The sequence below is a fragment of the Leuresthes tenuis genome, unplaced genomic scaffold (assembly GCF_036924035.1).
Source record: "Leuresthes tenuis unplaced genomic scaffold, fLeuTen1.0.hap1 SCAF_1, whole genome shotgun sequence".
Lineage (NCBI taxonomy): Eukaryota > Metazoa > Chordata > Actinopteri > Atheriniformes > Atherinopsidae > Leuresthes > Leuresthes tenuis.
The window spans coordinates 12,048,713-12,075,288 of record NW_027325355.1 but is presented as its reverse complement, the minus strand read 5'-3'; the positions used below and the strand labels follow the sequence as shown (position 1 = coordinate 12,075,288).

At 40.1% G+C, this 26,576-nt stretch overlaps 1 protein-coding gene and 2 non-coding genes across 3 annotated transcripts in view; 2 read left to right on the top strand and 1 right to left on the bottom strand.

Moving 5' to 3' along the window:
- Positions 1-26,576, top strand: part of LOC140291809 (NLR family CARD domain-containing protein 3-like) — a 562,338-nt gene that overhangs the window by 485,603 nt on the left and 50,159 nt on the right. The gene's annotated exons all lie outside the window — the stretch shown is intronic.
- On the top strand, positions 3,537-3,655 carry LOC140270225 (5S ribosomal RNA). Its single transcript, XR_011907695.1, has one exon. It is a non-coding gene; the product is annotated as a 5S ribosomal RNA (ribosomal RNA).
- On the bottom strand, positions 8,152-8,315 carry LOC140297497 (U1 spliceosomal RNA). Its single transcript, XR_011913226.1, has one exon. It is a non-coding gene; the product is annotated as a U1 spliceosomal RNA (small nuclear RNA).

The following is a 26,576-nucleotide window of genomic DNA, read 5'->3' as shown; positions in this document are numbered from 1 at the left end:
AGTTCTCCTGAACTGTTACCAACCTCACACACTTCCAGTTAATGAGGTAAAGCCTTAACATGGCTCACTGCTCCACAGCCTTCAATGAGCAGCATGAAACAGAGGAACAGACTAACTGCTACAACTTTGAAATGTTCAACTTAAAGACGCTCAGTTTCTCACATTATTCACATCAGATCATTCCAAAGCCAAAGTCTGTACTTCTAACAGACGCTTGGAGCTTTTCTCTGAATGTCTGCTAGCTTTGGCTCTTCAGAGGCAGTTTCAGCAGGTCCTGCAGGCTGAGGCTACAGGCGTGGTCATTTCAGGAGGAACTCCTGCATACAGGTGCTGGGGAGGTATACTCCAACCTGTCCACAGCTTCAGGAGTTGGTGCAGTTCCTGAGAGGAGCCCACAGAGACACAGTCAGAAGTATTTAAAGCTGCCAATAAGATGCTGAACAGCAGAACTTTCTCAAGTTTACCCAAAGATCAAAGAATCTCTGCTTCACCTGTAAAAAGAAACTGGTCTTTCTGCGGTAAAATAAAACAATGTTTCCATCATGTTACCGGGTAGATTTTCCACCACCAGGTTTCATAAATATTGAGTCAGTGTGAAGAATCAGCAGCAGCTTTAGGAGATGTACATTGTTCAGGTCTGTTTCTCTGAGAGAACATTTACAATCTGAGCATTTTCAGTGTGGTCTCTCAGAAAGCCTGAGCTGCACGTCTCCTCCAGGCTGCTGTGCTCATCCTCACTATCTGGCATCGGCCTCATGATCCTTTTCAGGATGGTCTGAGAAGTAAAAACAGCCTCAGAGGCTGTAAACTGAAAGGGTTTATTAACAGAACAGAGCAGCACTTTTATAAAAGCAGAGGCAGAAAAAGCAGGGGGAGAGAGGAGGAAACAAGCAGCAAAGTGCTGCTTTAAGTTAAATTAAGCTGTAGATAAAGCAGCATTCAAAAGCTACAGCACAAAAATGTCTGTGACAGTCTGTAGGAAACACGTGTCGCTGCATTATCTGACAGAGCAGCAAACAAGTTACTGACTGGAGAAACAATCCACAGCTGTGACAGAGAGCAGCAACAGAAGCTCTACAGGGGTTGTAGGCTGTACTTCTATCACATCGGATGTACTGTAGATTTCTTGGGACGATCCATCTGAGTTCAGCTGAGGCGAGTTGGACCCACGAGGGATGTTCCTGACCAACAATTTGCTCGTCGATTAGTCTAAAACTTAAATATAGACAAAATAAAAATATGTCTGAAGATTTAGTCGAGGCCTCAGGACACAGGGTCGAGTTCAAAGTCAAGACTTTATTTATATAAACAACAGGTTGATGATCTCCTCACAGAGAAAAGAAAGGGGCTGTGAAACTCCTGAGCACTCTCCTCAATAACTATGGAGGAGGAGAGTGCAGCTGTGAAAATGATCAAACCAAAAGCCTCTCCACTCCAGGAGGAAAACAAAGAGCTATTAAAGATAAGAAACTCGCAGCTCTCCTAACGAGGCGGACTTAAACAAAAGAAGCTCTCTCAGAAACAGAGGCACTATGAAACCTTAACAGTTATCTATCAGCACACCTATAACGGCGGCGCAAAGATCCTCCAAGAGCAAAACACAAAATCACTCCACTAACGGAGGGCTATGAAACTAAAACAATTAACCAACGCAAAAGCTCCGCTAACGGAGATGATTAAAAGATTACAACAAAGATCCCTCCAAAAAAAAAAGAGGAACAAAACCAGGCTGTGAAACTGAGCGTAATAAAACTAAAGCTATGGATAAAGAATAAATTACAACAAAGGATACGCTCGACCGCAGGCTGAAGGAAGCTGTGGCTGTGGAACAAAGAGGCGAGGGTGAGGCTCATGGTGGAAACAACACACTGGCACAAGACAAGGGAGACACAGACTATTAGAGCACAAGAGGAGCCAAGGAGAACAGCTGGAAACACTTTGGAATCAGGGAAGACAATCAGACGCAGACACAGGAGGAAGGGCAAGGTACCTGAAAGGAGAGGGACGTTAGTGATTTCAAAATAAAACAGGAAATGACGAAACAAGACAAGAATCAAAACTTAAATTGTGACAGATTTCTTTTAAAAAAATCAGAGGTTTAAAAATACTTTTGACAGTAAAATTGCACATTGGAAAACAACTTAGACCTCAAAAAGTGACCAAAGTCCGACTGTGTTTGAAGTACTTGAGGGAACTGAAAAAATGACATTAACATTAACTATCATGGCACAAGAAGCTCTGACAATGAACACATTTTCTTAAAGTCCATGTGTGTGAAATGTTGGGATAATCTGTGTTTATATTTGAGTCACCTTCAAATGAAGAGAAGTTACAACATGAACAAGGGAACCCAGAGAAGGATGCAAGATTTGGATAGCAAGCATTTCCCAGCTGGTTGGCTGTTGTCATGCTTCCTGAGCGATTTACACAAGTCAAACAAATTCCCAACATCTGACACTGAAACACATGTTTGGTCCTGCAGTAAACCTGGAGATTAAGAGGGGTTTCCCCTTTTTTATCCTTTCAAAATAAAGAATGAGCAGATTTCTCACTCATTTTGGTCACAGGCCCATTATACGTGACTTACAGTTTATCATAGAGGGAGAAGGACCACCAGGAGAGGAGCCGTTCATCCCTGCACTCTGTGGGGCTACAGACCGGTGCGCAGCCGCAGCTTCTCTGCAGACTCAGACTGAGTCAAATGAACACGGAGCAAACGACTCCCCTGCTCCATGGAAATTTAACTATGGCTGCAGCCCTGACGTTTAATGTACTCATAAACAACTGTCGCTTTCATTATTATTTCATATCGTGACATATTTTTCCTTCACCCACACTGTATTCAAAATAACAAAAAAAAAAACTTCACCATTTCTCAAAGGAAAGACAGCGCCAGTGCATTATGAAGCTCATTTATCCTCCTCTCTGCGTCAGACACATTAAAGCTGCGTTCACTGAAAAAACCTTATTTCCACGTTGCAAATTTGAAAGTCCGGCCAAAATGCCATCCTGTCAACTTGGTGAAAACGGAAAACTCGTGCTACAACATTTCAAATGTGGGACTTTCAAAGTAATTAGGCTTTGGAACTGTAAAAAGGTTTTAAGAAAATCACAGGACTATGGTGGGAAACCGCCCAAACTCGCTTTAACCATGGCCCGAACAGGCTAACGTTAGGCCTGTTTGAGTCACTGTAACAAATATATATTATATAACTGCAGGAACCACATGTTTATTTTATTCTTTCACGTAATTGGCTTGAGAGGCTGATGCTGATCCTGCACATGTTCTTCTCTTGTGTTGGTTCTCTGCAGCTGAAAGTGAGACTCTCAGATAACTTAGTGTCTGTCGACCTCTTCTGTTCCCTGTGTGTAGTTTTGTGTTCAGCGTCACACAGAGAGACCGAGGCTGCTTAGTTAGATGAAATCATCACAAATTGCTCATTTTTAAACAGTTACATTAATATTGAAGAAGTCAGAACACAGTAATAGATGTTGGTTCAGCATCTATAAAAAGCTGATTTGTGACTGATTCTCTCGCTTACGGCCATACCACCCTGAACACGCCCGATCTCGTCCGATCTCGGAAGCTAAGCAGGGTCGGGCCTGATTAGTACTTGGATGGGAGACCGCCTGGGAATACCAGGTGCTGTACGCTTTTTACACCTGCAGGAGGCGCTGCTGCTCACTCAACACGGACAGCTTCTTGACATACTTCACATCAGGAAGGAAATCACTCAAATAAATTCACTTTTCAATCTTTGTCAAAGACTGGAAATGAGCGCACACATAAACCTCATTTAGGTCACTCTGTCATATCATCTTCCAGCACTGCTCAGCTCACAGTGACTTCATCTGTCTCAATTCTTCTGGATACCAAACACACACAAATATTATTGTCTCACGTTAGTCTGCAGACTGTTAACAGATCTTCCTGCAGTCTGCAGATTCATTATGATCCCAGATCTGCTCAGGTGTCCCAGGTTCTCCTCTGCTTTTATCCTCACACACTGAACTGTCTCCTCATCTACGTGTTAACAACCAGAACCCACTGATGTGGGCTCAGAAATAAAGTTTCCAATGTTTTACAAACACAAATGAATAAATTACAGAGATTTACTGAGGCCAGATAGAAAAAGTGCACGTGCAGCCACTTTAAACTGTCAAACAGGCAACTTTATATCTAACAGCAAACACTGAGAGCTGCTCTGCAGAATAAATACTTTTACTGGTGGAAGTGTTAGTAAATGTTGCTGATGACACTTTGATTCTTTTACCTGAGTGAGGTTTTAGATGCAGAGGCCCAAAAAATACTGAGGTCATGAGTCAGAACTTCTAGTTGGGTTCGGGGGCTCCCCTGGAAATTTTTTAAATTCGGTTATTTAAATCTGGCCATTTTCAGAGTTCTAAAGGAACAAAAACAACATCATAATGACTTTTAGGTTTATTTGTTTTGTTTGTTATCAGAGAACATCAGCCTCATCCTAAATGATTTGCAAATGAGTTACAATGTAAAACTGGAGAATGAATTTCATCAAGTCATGGATTAGGAATAAAAAGGAATGAACTGTCCTGGGACAGAGGGATAATATATACAAATGCTTCATATTTCCTTCAGTATTTAAAATAGATACCCAAGCCCTATTACACTATCATGTTGATGATAGTGCCTAATCTGTTCACTCTTGTTAAGGAAAACCAGCTTTTGAACATATTTCTATTATAATCTTACACAATACTTCAATTATCCTGCATTATACATCTGACTTTTAAAACATACACAGGTCTGGCATAGTCTCTTCCTTTTATAGTACCTGCTCTCCCTCTATCACTGCTCCTCTTCTTGCCGCTTGGCCCAAAGATGAGCTTGGTTTGGCTCAGCCTTTTCCTCCCTGTCCTGTTTTCCCTTTAGTGAAGAATATAAAAAACCTTAATGCTAACGTCAATAATATTGTTAATATTGTACATTTTTACACTTATATTTTAATACCCTACACTCAACACATTTTTACTGAAGCATTTTTCTTATTTTCTTAGACTTATTTTGCCACGTTTTTTTTTTATTCGACATATTTATATTTAAATTCTTATCCTTAATTCTTGGTAGCAGGTAAAAAGAAAATGTCACTGCACATTGTACTATGTATGATTATGTATGTGACAAATAAAACTCTTGAATCTATAAACACAGTCAAATACTAAACTGATAGAAATGAAAACAATACTCCATTTCAACATCATGTTTTCAGATGTGTCAGAAATCTTAAAAAACCTTGAGGGCGCTGCAGAGCTTTTGAAATTTGAGGTAAAAATGGGGCATTCTGAGGCTTTTTGAAGGACCATTATGGTGACTCCTGAAGTAAGGGCAAGTTACCACAGAAAATTATTTATTATTATTATTTTGAAAATGAACGGGGTGTTTTATTTTGTTTCTGCGCACGACTTCCTGTCCCGCGCGAGCTGCTCTGTGCAGTGTTGCTGCGTTGTGCTCCGGCATCCGGCAGAAATATAGAACAGGTTCAGCATCCAACGTTGAGAAATCAACACTGAATAGACGTTTAATTTTCAATCGAAGACGTCGCTGACATTTCAATCGCAAAATGAATGTTGACTCAACCGGTGGAAATTGATTGACGGAGTTAACCAAAATTAAACTTCGATTCATGTTTCCTTGCTATCCGAGTAGGACGCTGGGCTGCAATAAAAATATCTCCACATTAAAATGCATTTTGTCTCACAGTCATCTACCACTTAAACTGCTCTCCACCTACATTGAGTGGTGTGCCTAATATTTAATCCATTTACAGGGAACTGGATACATAACCAGACTAGGGTACAAAATGTGTGTTCCAAAGGCACCTCCTGCTTTCATTCTTTTGATTAATTGCAGTTATCTTCATTTTTAGGTGAAATCAGACCTCCCTAATAAACTTCAGCAACTGAGTTAGTTTTTGGTATTGTTTTATTCTGAATTAAATTTAAAATACTTCTGATATGCCTTTGTAAGTTCTTATTTATCAACGTATGTTCATATACAGCAATTTATATCCATGGTCTCAAAATGCACTTAAGTGTGATCCATCAGGCTTAAAAACGTACACACACATTAAAACCCCCGAGGGTCAGAGACTCTCCCACCACAGTCTCCTAAAATCCTGGGAAACACTTGATCAAACAACTGCAGAGTAGTGCAATCAAACAACACTGACTCAGTGGCGCAATAAGAGGCTGAAGAGGCAGGACAGTAGCATTCTGCTGCAAGGGGTCAACCTGCCTGACTCCCCAGAGTACAGCTGGACAGGCAGTGGATAAGCAGAAGTCAGCAGCTCAGAGGCAGGTGTTCAGTCAGCCACCACCTCCAGCTCCTGTACTTTTAAGCCCCTTCATTGTGCCAGTTGTGTTTGTCATCCCAACTGGAAACAAACAGATTGTGCCGTCTGGTCCCCTGCCCTCACCTCCGCCAACCCGGAGAGCGTAAGTGCACCCGCACAGTGGAAGAAAACTAATGCCGTCAGTGCCACCTGCCGCGCATAAAAGAAAATGGTCATGGGCAGTATTATGGGAATATATACTGTCCCAAAAATAACAGAATGTCTCTGGAAGAATGGATGCAGGAGATGAGGAGAAAGAGGGAGGGAAAAAAAAGTGTTTCAGATCATTCTTTACATGTCAATATGCATGTAAATAGTTTTAAAAGAAAAAAAATGTCTTAATTTACTGTTCTAATTAGTTTCTTTTGTTAATTTATTGTATTTATTTTGTTTTGTTTTAGTTATCTTTTTATTCTATTTTATATTGTTTCTTGTTCTAAATTACTTAATAAAGAAAGAAATTAATAACTTTAAATATTTTCCATTTTTTGTTTATTTATTGTATGTATTTTATTTTGGTATTTATCATTTCTTTATTCATTCTATTTTATTGTTATTATTGTACTCTTGTTGCTCTTGTTGTAATGTTTCCTAAATTTAATTATTTTCTATATTTGTTCATTTATTGCTTTTACTTTATTTATGTTATATATCTTTTTTTTTCTATTTTGAATTTAATTTATTCCTGTTTTTATTGCTTCAGGTTTAATTTCACATGTGTTTCTGAGTGTTTGTGTGTGTGTGAAATTAGTAATAAATTTGTTACATTTCAGTGAGTGTCTTCAGTTTTTTCAACTCATTCATAGAAGACGACTACATTGTTGCAGTACTCAATTCAGAAATTTAAAAATTACATTTGATAACACTTGGTAAAAGTTTGTCTCATGTCCAATGGTGGAATCAAACCGGCAACCTTTGGATTGAGAGCCTCCTGCACTATTCTATAGCAGTGTCAAGTTAGCTTAGATTTCTCAAATGAATACACCAGACTGTGTGCTTTTACTTGAAATGGACAGCAGAAACACAAATAACTACAAGTTCCTTCCATTTTTTCCACTCATTTTCTCAAAATGTCTTCCCCCTTTTCCCTCTTCTTCCGCCTCAAATACAGACTACTGCTCCCCTGCTTCAGCTCAGTCGGCAGAGCATCAGACATCTAATTTGAGGATCCAGGGTTCAAGTCCCTGTTCAGGTGTATAAATTTAATCTGCCACTTAAACTGTGCTTCCCTCTATGCCTGCACTCCATTTCTACACTGTCACCTCTGACAGAGCCTGGCTAATGGTGTTCCTTCTATGTAGCTTATTGTTAGCTTTGCTGTTAGCTGCATCGTTATATCCTCATTTGTAAGTTGCTTTGGATAAAAGCTAAATGCATAAACATAAAGTGATAAAGCCGGCTGTCGACAGTTGAACACATTTTAAAAACATACGTGAAGAACTAATTCGCACAATAGTCTCATCTTTCAACTCCACTTTCCTCTGGTTCAGCTTGTATATGAACAGTTCTGCAGTTAAAAGCTAAAATCCCAAAGCAGAGTGGAGCTTCTGTGTTCCCTGAGGACTGACTGATCTCCGCAGTGAATTCATCTCTTCCCAGGATGCTGTTTCCACTGGAGCTTTTCCCTGCTCCAGTCTCCCCAACAATTAATATCTGTTGTGAACAAAATAAAACAAGTAAAGAATCAAGATTGAACCGATGTAAACTGATGTGAAAAACTGTTCCATGTAACTGTTTCTACCTTAAGCTCTCAGAATTTATATTTTTCTTTGAACAAGTTTATCAGGGGAGAGCGCGAACGCAGTCCCCCACTACCAGAAATTAAACAGTAGACATTCCCACATTTGGGGAATTCACAAAGGTCAGAACAGCCTCAGTGCAATGGCTGAGCCTCACCTTGGGAGAACCATCTTCTTGATCATGGTGTCTCCCCTGCCAAGTAAGTATGAGTTGTTCAGCTCACTGAGGGGGGAGTCACTCACACACATACTGAGCACACTGACGGTGCTAACAGTCTATAAGCTAACTACACCAGAGGTTACAGAGGCTGGGATTCTACATATATGTACAGAGGAAGCAGGTTTGTTAAAAAAAAAGAGTGAAATAATGTAACATTTAACATTTTAAAAACATACTTCTTATTTCCCATAATGCAGTGCTGTTTATGTGCACAACAGGCTAACTCCGCGGTTCTCAAAGTGTGGGGCGCGCCCTACTGGTGGGGAATAGAGACGTGACAGGTGGGGCGCGCCAAACGGGAGGAAATATTTCCCTTTTATGCCTATCTTTATAATTTTTTTTACAATAAGCTTTTTGAAAGATACATTCACCAGATTAAATGTTGGAGAAGTTCAAACGAAAGGAACTCAACATTTGCCTAAAGACTGCCTGTTCATCTCGTACGTGCGCTTTGTGAATTGCGAGTCACTGTGCGAGGAGTTGCTCTTTTGCAAATACATAAAAAAATAGAGCCACAGCTGATGAGCTGTTTAAGATCATGGACAGTTACCTCAAAGAACACCATCTTAAATGGGAAAACTGTGTGGGCTTTTGCTCTGATGGCGCACAGACAATGGCAGGGTCAAGAAACGGGCTGCAGGCGCTAATAAAGAGGGTTGCGCCAGATGCGCACTGGACGCACTGTGTTATTCACAGGGAAGCGCTCGCGTCAAGACAGCTCAGCCCTGAACTAAATGAGGTTTTGACAGAAGTTGTGAGCGTGGTGAATTTTATCAAAATCCGACCCCTGAAAGCGCGACTGTTCTCCGCACTTTGTGAGGAAATGGGAGCTGATCACACATCTGTGCTGTTTCACAGTGAAGCAAGGTGGCTCTCCCGGGGTAAAGTGCTGTCGCGTGTCTTTGAGCTCAGGGCAGAGATTCGGATGTTCTTGGAGGAGGAGCACATGTATGAGGCTGCAAGCAAGTTCTGTGATGAACAATTTCTGCTTAAACTGGCCTACCTCAGCGATGTGTTTGGCAAGCTGAATGAATTAAATCTTCAGCTTCAAGGCAAAGACAAGCACCTACCTCACCTGGCAGACAAGGTCACAGCATTCTCCCGAAAGCTCGAGGTATGGGGCAGGCGCCTCGATCAGCCAAACATAGATGTCTTTGAGAACCTGAGTGAAGTTGCTGAAACCACTGATTCTGGAGCCACCACAGTGATCCCATGTATTAAGCAGCACATCTCTTCCCTGAGAGGATTGTTTCAAAATACTTCCCAAACAACAGTGCTCAGTATGCCTGGGTTATGGATCCATTCAATGCAGCAGGTTGGTATTTTGACATTTTATTTATGATGTTTGCTACCAACTAACTGGAATGGATTGTTGGCAAACAGATTTGTGTTTATTATGCAATGACAAGTAAGCTCATTTATTTATATTCTGCCTGCAGCACCTGCTGATTTTAGCTCTGCTGAGGAGGACCAGTTTATTGAGATGACATCTGACTCCACCCTGAGACTGAGGTTTAAGGCTCAGACTGAGTGAATTCTGGTTTGGAGTGGAGAGGGAGTATCCACTCATCGGGCAGAGAGCTGCGTGCATTCTGCTTCCCTTTGCAACATATCTCTGTGAGATGGGCTTTTCAGCTGTTGCTTCACTGAAGACAAAATACAGATCTCAGCTGAACATTGAGCATGACTTGAGAGTGGCGGTATCAAGCCTGCAACCCTGCTTTGAAAAGATGTGCAATGCAAAACAGGCTCACTGCAGCCACTAATGCAGGGATAACAATCATATGTTCACCTGTTCACCAAATGTATTTCTCTTCTTTTTTTTAACAGATTGCAAAGTGGCACTTTTATTTTCTCTATTTTTTAACTTGATGCAACTTATGACACAGCTGCACTTTTTTTCTTTATTTTTGAACTTGCGGTTATTTGATGTTGTTAGAATTTAGATACAACAGGATGTTACTTGATGTTACTTTAATAAATTGAAACATTTTAAGCTTGTAGCTTTGCTGTGTTCACTTGCTCACCTGTCTTGTCAATCTTGTCTTGATGTTATTGAGTTAGAATTTAGATACAGCATGATGTTACTTGAAAATGTTAAGCTTGGCGTATTTCACTGGCATTGTGTTGGGACGATGGGGCCAGGTGGGGTTGAAAAGTCCCGCTTGTCCAAAGTGGGGAATGAACGAAAAAGTTTGAGAACCACTGGGCTAACTGAAGGAAATCCCTTATTTCATCCATCTGTCCCCCTGCAGCCACCAACGGTCCAACATGGAGTTCAAGTGAACCAAATCTCACTTAAACAGCATCCGGAAACTGTTTAATACACACCTGACATCCAGAAAAAAGAATAAAAACACACAGATCACAGGTTCTTTTCTGCTAACAGAGTTAGCGCTTCCTCTTTCTTTGTTTGTTTGTGGCGCCATGAAACTGACTCAGTATGGAGCGTGATAATGTTCACACTGCCACCTATTGTTCTGGGGTGGGAACTGCACTGGGTGACTTATGGGATTTTTGGTTTTATTTGCTGAAAAGTACACAACACACTTAAGAACCACTACAAGGTGTTCCTAATAACCTTTAAAGTGAATGTTTATCTTCACATGTGTAAAGCATCAATAAATAAGTCATTTATCTGTTTGTCAGGCTGGAATTCAAAGTAAACAAGAAACTCGTGCTACAAATAAATAAATAAATAAATCAGCTCAGTCCATTTCTAGTGGAGAATAGAAATACCTGCAGGATTCAACCGTGTAACAAACATCTGAGCCATAACAGTTATAACTCTGCACAGAAATCACAGCTAAGTGCTGCACCTTTTAAACTGTTTACTGTCTGTATGTTTATATATTCAGCATGGAGAGAGACTGGAGGGACATAAAGGGACGTTACAAAGTCAGAATCTAATTTTTAATGGGCTGCACTGCTGTCTGACTCCAGAAACATGAAATTATGGGATTTGACTGCTACATCTATGTGTACAGTTATATTTATCTTTACATTACACATCATTACATAATAACCTGCTTGTGATTTTTTTGTCTCACTCACATTTGTGTCCTTGTCAGCTGCTCCTTGTTCTCTTGGTTACTCACTGGAGAAGCTGCAGTAAAGTCAGCTGTAACATCTGCCGGTAAAAGAGCAGGAAAAGAAGGTGTTCAAAAAATCATGTTGGTATTGTGAATAGGTTGCCTAATATATTTGGGAAACACAGGTATATGTGAGCAGGAAAAGTAACAGAAAAGCAAACAGATGTAAGGTGGGCTGGCACACAGCTGGATACAACATCACTAATATTCTAAATGCTAATCACAGACTTTACTAAAAGCTTCAGCACTTTTCCATTGGGAACAGTTATAATTAACAGTTGACAAACTTAGCTTCCAAATATCAACCAAATGGCAGTTTGCCGGTTTGTAGAGTAAACTTTGTTGTTTGTTAACACTGGTAACCTCTTTCACCCACAACTACGTTACCAGCCAGCTAATAGGAGGCTCAAACAGACTTGATGCCGAGTGAAAGCTGGGGCTTAAAACCATGTTTTACTTATAATCTGTGAACAGATTAGACATGAAAATGATCAAGTGAAAGTCACTGAGCTGTTTGTTAGGTTGTAAAACAACTTATAGAGCTCTATCGGCCCCTGGTGGAGAACAGAGGTAACTGCAGGATTCAACCAATAGACAATGAGCCATAAAACAGGGTCCTAAAATAAACACTAAATACACAATGTTGTGATTAAGTCATAGCTAAATGTAGCTAAAGTATTTACAAATCATTAACTGAAGGGTACTCAATTCTAGTTCAGACAAATATATATATTTTTATATTATGTCTATAAAAAGTGAAATTGCCCCTTCTCTCAACAACCGAGCTGGATGTGAAATTCAGCGTAGTACAATATTTAATAATTTAGTAAAAATAAAAGATAACAGACGTAAGACTCCACCAACGTCACCACTCACGACAACTGTTACATAAATTAAGACATGCGCAGTTAGCCAATAAAGTCAGAAAGAGTTTCACGTTAGCATGCTAGCTTGCTAACTGGGCGATATACAATCGTCCTGCTGCATTAAACACAAAAAATATATCTTGGCAATTGTTATGCGAGTTGTACGATTGATAGTATTTCTAGATACTGAGAAGATGGATTCAAGTAGTAAAAAAATAACTCACGAAATGAGTTTTCCATGCCAGTTGTTAATTATTTGCTCCCCTGTCAAACCACAGCAAGCTAATAGCAATTAAAACTGCGTTTGACCGCGCATGCTCAATTTTCTTAACCTTTGACCTAATATTTAGTCAAAGGAAAAACATACAGTTTTAAACTTTTGACAAGTTCACATTGCCTGTAGTCGTTGCTAACATCCTCCTCTCCTTCAGAACCAGGGACAGGGTTGGGTTTGGGAGGTGACATCGCTCTGTACTTTAAAGAGCAGGCTTGAATAAATCAAACTTCATTTGGTGTATGATCTACTTTTCAGAGGATTTGTAAATGACTAAATAAATAACACCACTGGCTAAACCTTCAATTTAACCTGAACTAAGCAGACGTTTGACTGGTTTTGATGCGGTCAGGATCACACTCATTGGACACAAACCAGATCTTTTTACTTACTTTACTTAGTAACTTACTTTACTTTGCTGTTCTTAGTAACACAGGAGACAGGATGGTGAATGAAGAATTGCAGCAAACATTCTTCACAGAGGTAGTGTGGACGGGGGAAGATGATATTTACTGTTGAGGTTAATGGAGACGGCTCTGAGTTCGATGTCATGGAAACATTCCTTTCAACACCCCGACTGATTCATTATGAAACTGCTGCCTGTGCAACAGTCAGAGCAAAGGGTTCAGTGGAATAGCTCAGACTGTTTGGTGAATGTTTTAAATGTCAGATGTTCTGGGATCAAAACTTATGACTCAGTGAAGTTTCAGCTCCAACACTAAAAATACAAATTAAAAAGCACTCCGAAAACATCTTCAAGTGGGAAGGTGGCTTGATGAGTTTAACAGAGACCATAACTTGCCAGTGGTGCAACAGCTGGTTCAAATCCTGCCTGTTATCCTCAGGATAACTTTACATTGAATGGAACAAAAATATTTCAATACCGAAGTGGAATGAATGTCCCACAAACTCTCCATCTTTCTTTACATGGTTTCAGGGGGACTGGAGCCTGACACAGAAACTCATCAACATTTGAATCCAATAACAAGTCTGAAACTAAATGAAAAACGGCAGACCCAAATGAACGTTGACATGATATAAGCTGTGTCAAATCCAAAAGCAGTCCCTGTTTCACTTTTTGGAATTTCTTCTTTCTCAGGACAAAGATAAATGTGAGGATCAAAGCCAACAATGACCTGGGACATCTCTCATGGAGACTGAGAGCCAAGAACAAACAGAGGTCAACATAACAAACTGTTTAACAATGACAATGATGTAGAAGATATACAAAAAAAATGCATGTGTATATATGAATCTACTGTGAATTTACACCCTCTTTTCTATTATAAACAGTAAGGAAATGTTAAAAAATATCATGAAGTTATACTATGACAAAAAGCAAGTACCACGTGTGAGATGCTGCAGGGTCAAGAGACACTGTGTGCTGAGAGTCCTCTTATCTATCTTACTTCAACTTTTATCTAATCCTTGTTTGACTGAATGTCGCATAACCTTGTGTGGCCAGTGATCTCGTTGGATGGATGGATGACTTTATTAATCCCTTTGGGAGGTTGCCTCTGGGAAATTGAAATCTCCATCTCACTCAGGCTCAGCACTGTTATATACAGAAATGTACAGAATAAACTAACTGGAAACTAAAAAACGATAGTATCATTGTTTTGTTTATTTTAACTCAGACAACTCTGTGTCAGCTTCTTGATATGTCATGCAGACTCCTTGCTGTGAGAATAAATGTTTGGTATTAATTGTCTCCAGCGACTCTGAGCCTCATTTTGAGAGAATTTTCATGACACCAACAGAGACATTTGACATAGTTTCACAGCTTGAAGTTGAGCCTCGTGCCCTTTTAGTGTTGGAACAGCCTTAACTTTCAGCTTTAGTCATGACAATCAAACAGCTGTCTGGAAAGTACAGGGAACAACTCCAAACCTTTTTCAGACTGCGTTAAAAATGTCTAAGTCTTTGGGAAAGATTAGCACAAAGATTAGAACCAAACACACATTTTTTAAAAATATCTCTGTAGCAAGATGCTGGTGGGTATGTTTGTGAATTTTAACTTTATACAAAACATACATGTTCAGTATAATAGAATAAAACATGTATCTACTTTCAAACAGATTGCATATTCAATTCAATTCAGTTTTATTCATATAGCGCTTAATTAAATCAATGTCACCTCAAGGCACATATTGTTCTGTCTATTAACTCACAACTGATGCCATATTTATCTTGAACGGTGGGAGATCTGTCCACAGTTAAAACAATCCCAAAAAATTATAAAGCACTTTCAATGATTCTACAAACATGTGCTACCCACAAAACATTCAGAACAAAAGTCCTGACAAGAGAAGGTGGTAATCCACAAAGAAGATTTTTCATGTGAACAAGGGAAATTCTTCTGATTGGTAGTTCCTGTTGCTGCTCCCAGGTGAATGTTTTCTTATCTGCCGTAAAATATATTGTTGATTTAAACCAATAATTTATCCGCAATGTGAGTACGTTGGTGTGTCTTTACACTAGATAATTGAGCAAAACCTGCTCCACACTGACCACAGCTATAAGGTTTCTCTCCTGTGTGAATACGTTGGTGTCTCTTAAGATTGGAAGATGTAGTGAAAGCTGCTCCACACTGACTACAGCTGTATGGTTTCTCTCCTGTGTGAGTACGTTGGTGTCTCTTTAGACTAGATAATTGAGCGAAAGCTGCTCCACACTGACAACAGCTGTATGGTTTCTCTCCTGTGTGAACACGTTGGTGTTGCTTAAAACTGGAAGATGTATTGAAACCTGCTCCACACTGACCACAGCCGTATGCTTTCTCTCCTGTGTGAATACGTTGATGTGTCTTTAGACTAGATGATTGAGTGAAAGCTGCTCCACACTGACAACAGCTGTATGGTTTCTCTCCTGTGTGAATATGTTGGTGTTTCTTTAGACTAGACAATTGAGCGAAAGCTGTCCCACACTGACCACAGCAGTATGTTTTCTCTCCTGTGTGAACACGTTGGTGTTGCTTAAGACTGGAAGATGTAGTGAAAGCTGCTCCACACTGACCACAGCTGTATGGTTTCTCTCCTGTGTGAATACGTTGATGTATCTTTAGAGTAGATGATTGAGTGAAAGCTGCTCCACACTGATCACAGCTGTATGTTTTCTCTCCTGTGTGAATATGTTGGTGTTTCTTTAGACTAGATGATTGAGTGAAAGCTGCTCCACACTGATCACAGCTGTATGGTTTCTCTCCTGTGTGAATATGTTGGTGTTTCTTTAGACTAGATGATTGAGTGAAAGCTGCTCCACACTGATCACAGCTGTATGGTTTCTCTCCTGTGTGAATATGTTGGTGTTTCTTTAGACTAGATGATTGAGTGAAAGCTGCTCCACACTGATCACAGCTGTATGGTTTCTCTCCTGTGTGAATATGTTGGTGTTTCTTTAGACTAGATGATTGAGTGAAAGCTGCTCCACACTGATCACAGCTGTATGGTTTCTCTCCTGTGTGAATATGTTGGTGTTTCTTTAGACTAGATGATTGAGTGAAAGCTGCTCCACACTGATCACAGCTGTATGGTTTCTCTCCTGTGTGAATATGTTGGTGTTTCTTTAGACTAGATGATTGAGTGAAAGCTGCTCCACACTGACCACAGCTGTATGGTTTATCTCCTGTGTGAACAGGTTGGTGTTGCTTAAGATTGGAAGATGTAGTGAAAGCTGCTCCACACTGACCACAGCTGTATGGTTTCTCTCCTGTGTGAATACGTTGGTGTTTCTTAAGATCGGAAGATGTCGTGAAAGCTGTTCCACACTGAACACAGCTGTATGCTTTCTCTCCTGTGTGAATACGTTGATGTGTCTTTAGACTAGATGATCGAGTGAAAGCTGCTCCACACTGACCACAGCTATATGGTTTCTCTCCAGTGTGAATACGTTGATGTGTCTTTAGACTAGATGATTGAGTGAAAGCTGCCCCACACTGACCACAGCTATATGGTTTCTTTCCAGTGTGAAGCCTCTGATGATACCTCAGATGTGATGATCTTTTGAAAACTTTCCCACAGTGCTTACAGGAGTGACATCTGGATCCCTCGTGGGCTATATGTTTCTGCAATGACAGAGAAGAATAAAGACTTAGATCCTTTTGAAGTTCACACAAAAGATTTCTCTAAGCTAACCAACATATTCTAACTGGATGTGTATAGACCGAGCTACAGGTCTCAATATCTCAGATCAAACATGAATGCTGAGAGTGTGTTTGTAAATGACCTCAGCTGTCAGCATTGTGCTCTGATGTGTTCTGCACACATTCAGGTTTTTAAACAGTAAACTCTTGCTTTTTGCTCTTTCACTAATTATTTTTTGTCATGATGAAATTCTGAAAAGGAACTTGTGCTACAATATTTCTAAATGATAGAAGGAAGCACAGTCTTGTCCAAGTTGTTCAGTTAAACACCATGTAGAGGTTGGACTGAAAAAGGTTGATGACCAGTGGTTTAAATGAATAAAAGTAACAGTGGTGGTAATACATGACATTCTTGACACTAACCATTTGAGCTCAACAATTATCAGGGAAACACAGTTTTAGGTTAACCTTAGTTTCTCTCTAAAACAACTCTTTACCCTGAGGTAGAGAGATCTACAAACCTGTCATCTAACCATTAAAGACCCAGAAGTATTACCACCACCAGGTTTAATTCATGTAATCCAGAGACTTTAAACACAAATAATGAATATTAGCTCCTGAACCTCTCAAATCTGAAGACTGACAGAAAATGTCCCACCACAACAATCTAGCCACTGAGTTTCTTCCAGCAGATCAATCAGCCTGCAGCATATTTTCAGTCTAAGCACATCTGTATCAGAGAGAGGAGATGAAACCAAGAAACACTTTTTCCACACTTGAAGTAAAAGCAGAACAAGCGGACGATACAAGGAGCCTTGACACTTGTCCTTGTGTCTTTAATGTCCTCCACACTGACCTGTAGCCCGGTGGAACCAGACGATGAGCTGGCTCTGTTCTTAGTGGAGGTGTTTGGATCCTGGTTCTGCCGCTCCATTCTGGTCCTGGTCCTCCAACTGATGGACTCTGTCTGAAACTGTCAGTACATACAATAAGATCCATGCATGCAGCATGTTAAAGCACACCCACTTTTTCTTTTTTACTTCCTCTCCTGAAAACCTTTCTGGACAGTTTTTAACCATCTAAGTCACATTTCATTAAACTTACTACCGTGGTTTTTATTTAAAGCCCTGAGAAATTTTAAATGGTTCTTTAAAGACCCACTAAGGTCACAGTTCAAAATATTTGGAGCTTTTTGATCAAATTAAAAAAAAAAAAAATAATATACTCTGTAGAACGAATCTCACTGTGTGAAATATCCCATGAATCTCATCTGAGTCAGTGTAACACGATCAACTTAAATCATTTTACTACATTAAGACAATGATACTGTTTGAGGAAAGGGTCCCAATATCATCCCAAAGCCTGAAGTTCCGATTTTCTCTGTTTCTAAATTTGTTCTCATTTCCAGAAGCTGTCATGGATCCAGAAAAGTAACAGAGTAATCTGAGATTTGTCACAGGTTAAACTCTGAAGCCCACGGTTCAGCACTCAGGGAGCTTCAGTCTGGACTGAGGCTTGAAACTGAGAAGATGTGATGGTTCAGTGGGGGAATGATCTAGTTCTGTGTGGCGAACAACACGTTAGCAGGAGCTGTCTGACTGATCTGAGACAGTCTGAAGAACAACAAGAAGTGGACCATTCTGAGGCTGTCATTTAAATATAAAGGAGTGTTTTTCTGGCATCAGAAGTGCTCGTCCAGTGATTCATTCCAGAAAGCTGCTTTAGTGAAACCTAAAGTTTGAGATGAAGGAAACTCTCAGACCCTTAAAACAACCAGGTTATTTGGTTTTTCAGCACAAATAACCTACAGTCTCCTTTATTTGATTCTGAAATGATCTTACCTGGTAAACATACGTGTCCAGTTAAAGAGTAAAAAGTGATCTTGTGTTGTGGTCAGATCAGAGTATCAGCTCCTAAAAGTTTCACAGATCCTTAATAAAGATCATTTTAGCTCCATTTTAACTCCAGATGTGGGCAGGTGGACTTTATGAGTAAAGACATGTACAACCTTTTTATCATGCGGTCAGTCCTTTTTGATATGTGGATAAAAGAAAATATTGGATATGTAAAGGAAACAGTCAGACTGTCTTTTAATGGGCTTCTGAGTGTAAATCTGAGAAATCAGACACTGATACTGAACTGTATATTTCTACTGCTCCTGTGATACTTTCCTGGATCACTGACAAATCTATATTATAATGCTATGACTCCTCTTCAAACAACTAACTCTTAATGTAATTGAAGTAATTGTAATTCAATTTATATTGACCACAATTCAATCCCATTTTAAGATATAATCATGAAATATGGCATAGTGTGTACATCTATAGTTGTGTTTCTGGTTTCTGCTTTGAGTACAACGGTTTGCAGAGCATTAGCATTAGCATTAGCAGGACATGCTAACTGTGTATAGCAGCCAGGTCATTTGAACTTTTTTACTCTTTAGTACATGTTCTGACTGCCCGTGTCCAGGTGCAGGAATCAAACCAATGACACAAAGCACTTTGAAGACATTTCTGCAAATATTTGACCGCTACATGTATTCTTTTCTGGACTCACCTGCATGTAGCTTCCTGTAGTGATGTTCCGAAATGTGCTGAGGCTTCGAAGCGTGTTTGGAGTAATGGAGGAGACGGTTTACTTAATTTAGGGGAGGAGCCGAAAATGATGACGTCCACAACCTCACTACCCGTCCCAACCACGTGACTGCTTCCGTAAACGCTTCAGATTTTGTCAGATTTATATGCCAAGCGTAGAAACCCCTCAGTCTCCATTTTTTTATGGAGAGTTGCAGTCAGTTCACTTTTTGAGTTTTGATAGTTTGGATACTCGAGTTTGGATAGCGTTAATGTAATTTGGAGATAGTTTGGGGAATTAAGTGAGAGAGAGATAGTTTTGAGATTAGGGAGAATGAGGAGAGAAGGATAGGTAAGAGGATGGAGCCAGCTAGGAAGAGGAAGATTTCCCCCGTGTTTGATTTGATATGTCCTATTAAGGTAAAGCTTAATCTAACATATTTCAGATGCATTAGGTTTGCTGATCAAGAACTGTATTTTCACTGTTTCTTAATGTATTCATAGGTGAGGTGTTTACTGTGTTCCAAGGAGTTGGGGTACAATAACAACACCTCCTGCATGCTAAGGCATTAACTTTCTTTGAGTAAAGTGACAGAAAAACACACACAACCTGCCATATCATATGATGCTACCTTTCTGGGAGAATTTACACACAGAATACGTTAAAAACTATTTCATCATACACATATGTGATAAGGGGATGAGAAATGGGTGGCGGTGAGCTCTCAGTGCCTGTGAGAGAGAGAGAGAGAGAGAGAGAGAAGGGGGGGGGGGTGATTGGAGACAATAAAGCAGCAGGGGGTCTCTCAAACCTGGTGTAGAAGGTGTTGAGATCGTCAGCTAGTCTGGGGGAGGGGGTGACCACAGGGCTTCTACCAACCAGGGTCGTTGGTGCCTGAATCACTCTCCAGTCTGGCTCTATAGTCCTCTTTCTTCTTGAGGCCCTGTCTGGCAGCCTGAATGTGTCCATGTCACCCTCTCTGTACGCCTGCTCTTTCCGGCGCCTGAGCTCTCTGAGCTGCTTGGAGAACCAGGGCTTTTGGTTATTGTACCTTGTGATGGTTTTGGTTGGGAGGCAGACCTGCTCACAGAAGCTGATGCAGGAACATACAGTGTCAGAAAAGCTGCCGTTGTCATCCTCAGGGCCCCTCAGTGACTCCCAGTCAGTAGACTCCATGCAGTCCTGAAGCCTGTCCCTTGCCTCTGGAGTCAACCTCCTTACTGTAGTCCTGGATGGTTTGGCCCTTCTCAGTTGCTGCCTGTATGTGGGGACCATCTGTATGATGCAGTGGTCGGAGTGTCCAAGGGCAGCGGGGGGGATGGAGCGGTATGAGGGTTTTATGGTGGAGTAGAAGTGGTCCAGTGTGTTGCTGTCCTGCATGGTGCATGTCACCAGCTGTTTGGAGCTCGTCAGTTCCTGGGAGAGGTTACACGAGTTGAAATCTCTCATCACAACAACTACCGAGTTTGGCCGAGAGGTGGAGAAAGGAGCTGCTGAATCGTTGTTGAATGTGTTCACAGATGTACTTAGTTCACTTTTCTGATCATCACGTTAAGACCAGATGTGAACAGCTCCAGGGCACCGTTGGAACCACTGTGTGTCATTCATTACTGTAAAAACTGTGCACTATCCTTTCCACTTTTTTTTATTCCAAGATCTTCTCCACTTCAGCTTTTGGCTAAATCTAAACACAGCTCACATGTCTTTGGACATTAATAACATAGATCACAGTGACATATGCAACACTTCAGATAAGCAGCTGCCCCAGTATAATTACAGATGGTTAAAATCATTGTTATTTTATAATATTCTTTCATGAACTGTGAGAAGCATTACACAGAGGGTTCATCTCCAATGCAGGAGTTTTGGTCTGTCTGCAGCCTTTTTATTTTAATGTCAATGACCAGTTCAGCAGGTGTGTCCCTCAGAGGAGCTGGAGGCAGCTGTTCAGGGCTACTTTTTTAGAAGAAGGTTTACTGATTGGAAAGGGGGCTCCTCACTGTGACACTTTGTGGGTAAGAGCCTGAATAAGGGCAACTTCTTCTTCTTGAAGACGTTTCATCTCTCATCTGAAAGGATTATTCCGTTTTAAACTAGTTGGTGGGAGTATGGACTTTAAGCATCAGAGTGGTCTTTTACACCAACACGTTGTGCTACATTCAGTTCTTCACTGGCGAGGTTTCAATCTGAAGTTCCCTTAGATCAAATATGTCCACAACCACACAGATGCAAACAAAAACGTATTCAGACAGAAATATTAACCACTGTAATGAGGTGTAGACTTATTTATTGACCTCCTTGCTTTGTTCACAGAAAGTTTCAAGAGTTTTTTCTCTCTCATGATCTAACTTTTCTCCGTCTGTGATATTGACTTTTTTAGCGTGAGGTAAAAAGGATCCACAGGAGTCTGGAGGATGGACACAAATACAGGGAAATGAGAGGTATGCCTGACTGCACTGGGATGTTGTTTCCTCACCTGTGAGTCACTTTGGATCAAAGCATCTGCTAAATGACTAAATGGAAATGACATGAATGTCCATGATGACTGTACAGAAACATTCCAACAGAACTGTGTATATGAGCTATCTTTGTAGAAACTGGAAGATATCTGTAACTGGAATTATGACTTGTCCTAATTCACTTACAGATATCCGTAGTTCACATAGCGGATATCTGCAACTGAATTGTAGATATCTGTAATGACAAACCCCATACACATGAATGGCAAAAGTGACGTTTGTCCTAAAAATAAATGTAGTGTTGGATATGCCTGGGACGATAACAAGTTTTGCTTGACGATATATTGTCCCACAAATTATTGCAGAATAAACGATATTATTGTCAACATATACTGTATATCATAATAATGCACACAGTTTAAATTAAAATAAACTTTTATTTCTGTGTTTTACACCATTGTAATTTTTAAGAACGTTTAAATATCCTCAATAAAACAAGAAATAAAATGGACTCTCAGTCTCCCTTAGCACATATTCAGTCTGCCTGTTAAACATTAAAATGGCTTGCCATACAGATCCACGGTCAGCACCTTGAACATCAGCAGTGAAAGAAGAAGATCAGATTAATCTGGAGACTGCAGGAAGATCTGCTGACAGTCTGCAGACTAATGTGAGAGAATAATATTTGTGTGTTTGTTATCCAGAAGAATTCAGACTGATGATGTCATTGTGAGCAGAGCACTGCTGGAAAGTGATATAACAGAGTGACCTAAATTAGGTGCCACGATTTGTGTGTGTGGTCATTCACAGTGTTAGCCTGATTCTTTCATTAGAAGCCCAAGAACAAGCTGGAGAAATCTTAAATTGTTAGTGATCACAGGTAAAGTATAGCAGCGCTGGACTCAGAGTGACAGAGCGCTCGCAGGGAATCCTGAGCCGCGATATCCAGAAATATTTCATATTTATCTTCTTCACATTTATCTCACAGAGGTTTGATTTACACGCGACCAAGTAAAATTGGCCAGTTATTGGTGACATGAGCAGGCCAACCACCATCTTTGTCATGTTCTTTGGATGATATAAACAACGTGTGTGTGTGTGAGTGTATTTTCTAGGCATTTATCTAATGTACCAGACCTATCTGACACGATAGAGAAGCTTTGTCTGACCCAGTTATTTAGTTCCGTTATGCACTCTTAAAGTCTTGGCCTTTTCAAGGACATACATTACGTAGTATGAGCAGAGTGGAAAAGTACAAAATGGGAACATGGCTTATTTAGAAAAATACATAATATGAATACATAATGTCTAAGAATAAAGCCAGTTATAACATCATTGATCCACTGACTGACGAAATCTGATTATACTTTGATTCAGGAGGCACAGTAAGATGTGCAGTGGAGTCATTACACAAGTTTGGGAGTTTAAAAAAGAAGGAGAGGCAATCCCACTTTCAAAATAATAAAACCCCTCTGAAAATGTGAAAGGTTGGGAAAGCCAGCAATTTGGTCCACTTCAAACTTTCTGTCATGACAGCTTTCTGATACCATTTCTATTTATAATTCCTTTTTCTACTTGAAATGAGTAACAGATCCCATTTTTAGATTGAGAATGCTTTGTCATTGGAGAGCCTGCAGGACCTGATCGTACACAGCAGCACCATGCTGCAGACTGCAGGGTGTTTTAAACGTGTTGGGTGTCACGGTTTATTCTCTGTTCCATGTCTTGTCTCGTCACTTCCTGTTTTATTTTGAAATTAACCTTGTCCTCTCGTTTCAGGTAACTTGCCCATCCTCCCGTGTCATGCGTCTCATTGTCTTCCCTGATTCCCAAGTGTTTCCACCTGTTCCCCCTGGTCCCTCATGTGTTCAAATAGTCTGCGTTTCCCTTGTGTCGTCGCCAATATGTTGTCTCTTTTGAGCGTCACTACCAGCCACCTTGTCTTGTCTCGTCTCCACAGATTCCACGGGCCTGCAGCGGGCGACTCTCCTGCAGTGCATCTTGTTTGGTAATTTATTTCACAGCCTTAGCCTTAGTTTATTTATTGTTGAACAGTAAGTTTCAGAGCCTTTGTTTTTCCTCCATTTTTACGGAGTGATTTTTTTGTTGTAACCATTCATAGTCGCCTCCGTTAAAGTAGAGCGTTAAGTTAAAGTTACATTTTCATAGAACCTCTGTTTTGTAAAGAGTGTGCCTTTGTTTTATTCCGCCTCACGTTGAGAGCGCGTCTTTGCTTTGTTAAGAGTTCATAGCTTTTGGTTTTCCTCCCGTTTTGGAGAGACTTTATGTTTTGAACTTTCATAGCCGCGCTCCTCCTCCCTCGTAGTTACAGAGGAGAGCGCTTAGGCGTTTTATAGCCTGTTTCGTTCGCACTGCCCGGAGAGCGCCCTGCAGTGCCGCTACCTTGTCTTGTGTTTATTAAATAAAACCCTCTTGAAACCACGACCCTGCATCTCCGTCCTGAATCCCTCTCTGGTACGTGACATTGGGTCGATGTCAAAGCACAGACATTGGGTCCCTCTGTGGTATTTAATTGATAGGAACCCCACAGCAGTTGAAAGTAGTGTATTGTATTGCTTTTGCCTCGAACGAGTTAAGGGTAAAACATGTGACTGCCTGTTACTTAACTCTGCTCTAAAACACCTAATATCCAGAGAGATCCAACAGTACACAAGTTTACACATCTGCCACATATCCAAAATGTTTCCGGGGATATACGGGAAGATCTAATCTGTAACATATCCTAGGATACCCTCTATGTACACATCTATAGCAAATCCTAGTATTGGATATTGTTATAATTGCATTTGTTCTTAGACATTATGTATTCATATTCTGTATTTTACTAAATAACATGTGTTCCTAGCTGGTACTTTTACACTCTGCTCATACTACACAATCGATGACCTTAGATAGTCCAAGACCTTAGGATGACAGCAAGACGAAACAACTGGGTCAGACAAAACATCTCTATTGGAGTAGATAGGTCTGGTACATTAGATACACGCCTAAAACAGCACTAACACACATTATTTATCACATCCAAAGAACACGAGGAGGACAGTACAACCTCTGTGAGATAAAGCTGAATATAAATATGGAATGCTTCCGGATATCGGGGCTCGGCCTGATGGATTTCCTGCAAGAGCTCTGTCACTCCGAGTCCAGCGCTGCAATATACTTTACATGTGACCACTAATAAATACTTTGTCATCCCCGTAGACTGACTCATCACTATCCTGTAAGTGACACAAATACAGGACATTAAACATTATTCCACTTTCCCTGACTGGAAAACATCAGTGTCACCTCCACATCCATCTCTACATTTTTAAAAAGATTGTAAAACCACAAACATAACACGACTGAATGGATCCTAAAGTGATGTCTGACAATGATAATCGCAATTTTAAAGTAGATCAAACTTTTAATTAAATACCCTTTGCAAACAACTTAAGAGTACATTTCTTTACATGTGGCTCCATATATACATCCATGGATAAAACTGCAGTGATGCATAAGCAACTATCTACTTCATGAGTTCCAATATTTTTTGCTTCTCACAGAAAGACAAGTTACATGAAGCCGGCATCCTGACGATGTGCTGTTGTTTTTCATGAGATGAGATGAGATACTTTACTGTCTTTGTGTGAACACTCATTGTACCCGGTTACGGTGTATTCCGTCCTCAGTCATTGCAATCTTGGGTGCTTGAATAGAAAGTAATTGACAACTTGCTTTTGGAAGATATTTCAGCTTTCTTCTGAATGAGCTGTTCAAATGCTAAATCCACACGTGGGGCGTTCAAGGCTTAGAAGCTGTTGTTTTTAACATTCATACAGTAGATATTATAACAGTCATTGTCCCAGTTGTATCACTGACACATAGACCATCCTGTTGGTCGTCTGGAACTACCGACCACATGAATGAGGAATGAAATAGCCTATTCATATGAGAGCTGAAACAATCAGGCACTTAGAACAACTGTTGCATAACATTCAGCTTACCTCTTTTTCATCACTTTCAAGAGCAGCTGTGGTTTCCTTGTTTCCTCTTCCATTCTTTTGTTTAATTTCACACTTTTCCTTACTAAGTGCATTTTATGAGTAAATGATACTTGCAACTATAGGAAAATGAAGGTATTAACATGGTCATTACATTAATACTAAGACTTACACTTCTATTTTAATACTAAAGCTTATACTTGTATCTTAGCATACATTCTACTTCTTTCTGCCACAAAGTACTAATAGTTAGTTTATCTTGATCCAAGTATGGAATAATGTCAAGTCATTCGCTCATGCTTACTTTTAATTTAGCAGAATACTAATCATATAGTACTGGAGTTTAAAAGTTTACAGTAAATGATATGTGTGCTCAATTGCATTATATTTATGTACCTTAAAGACATCCCTTTGCAAAATGTAGTATAGCTGAAGTTTATTTAATTAAGTATGTTATTAGTATAAGTATAGCAAGTATACTATGGACCATGTACTTGTAGTGAACTAGAAAGTATACTGACTCAATACTTCTTCAGACTAAACTTGAACATTCTTAAGTTTACAAAAGTGTACCCAAAGTATGAATCCCCCCAAAAAAAGTCTAACATACCACTATCTGCCTCCCATTGTTGTGTAAAGAAGCCTAATTTTTGAGCTGTGTCCCTGCCAGCACCCCACCTCCACACAAAGGAAATTCTGCAGGCCAGCAACTCTGATGTGCTCCTCTGTAAGAATCACTGGCCATAAAAGGCACATTTGCTATTTTTCCACAATAACATTTGTAACAAAATCTGTGCTGGCATTTGACAAAGGCATAAGACAAATTGTGTTATCTGAGAAATAGCCTCTTTCAAGTTGACTATGTGGGTTTGATTATAGTTGATGTGCCCTTTTGT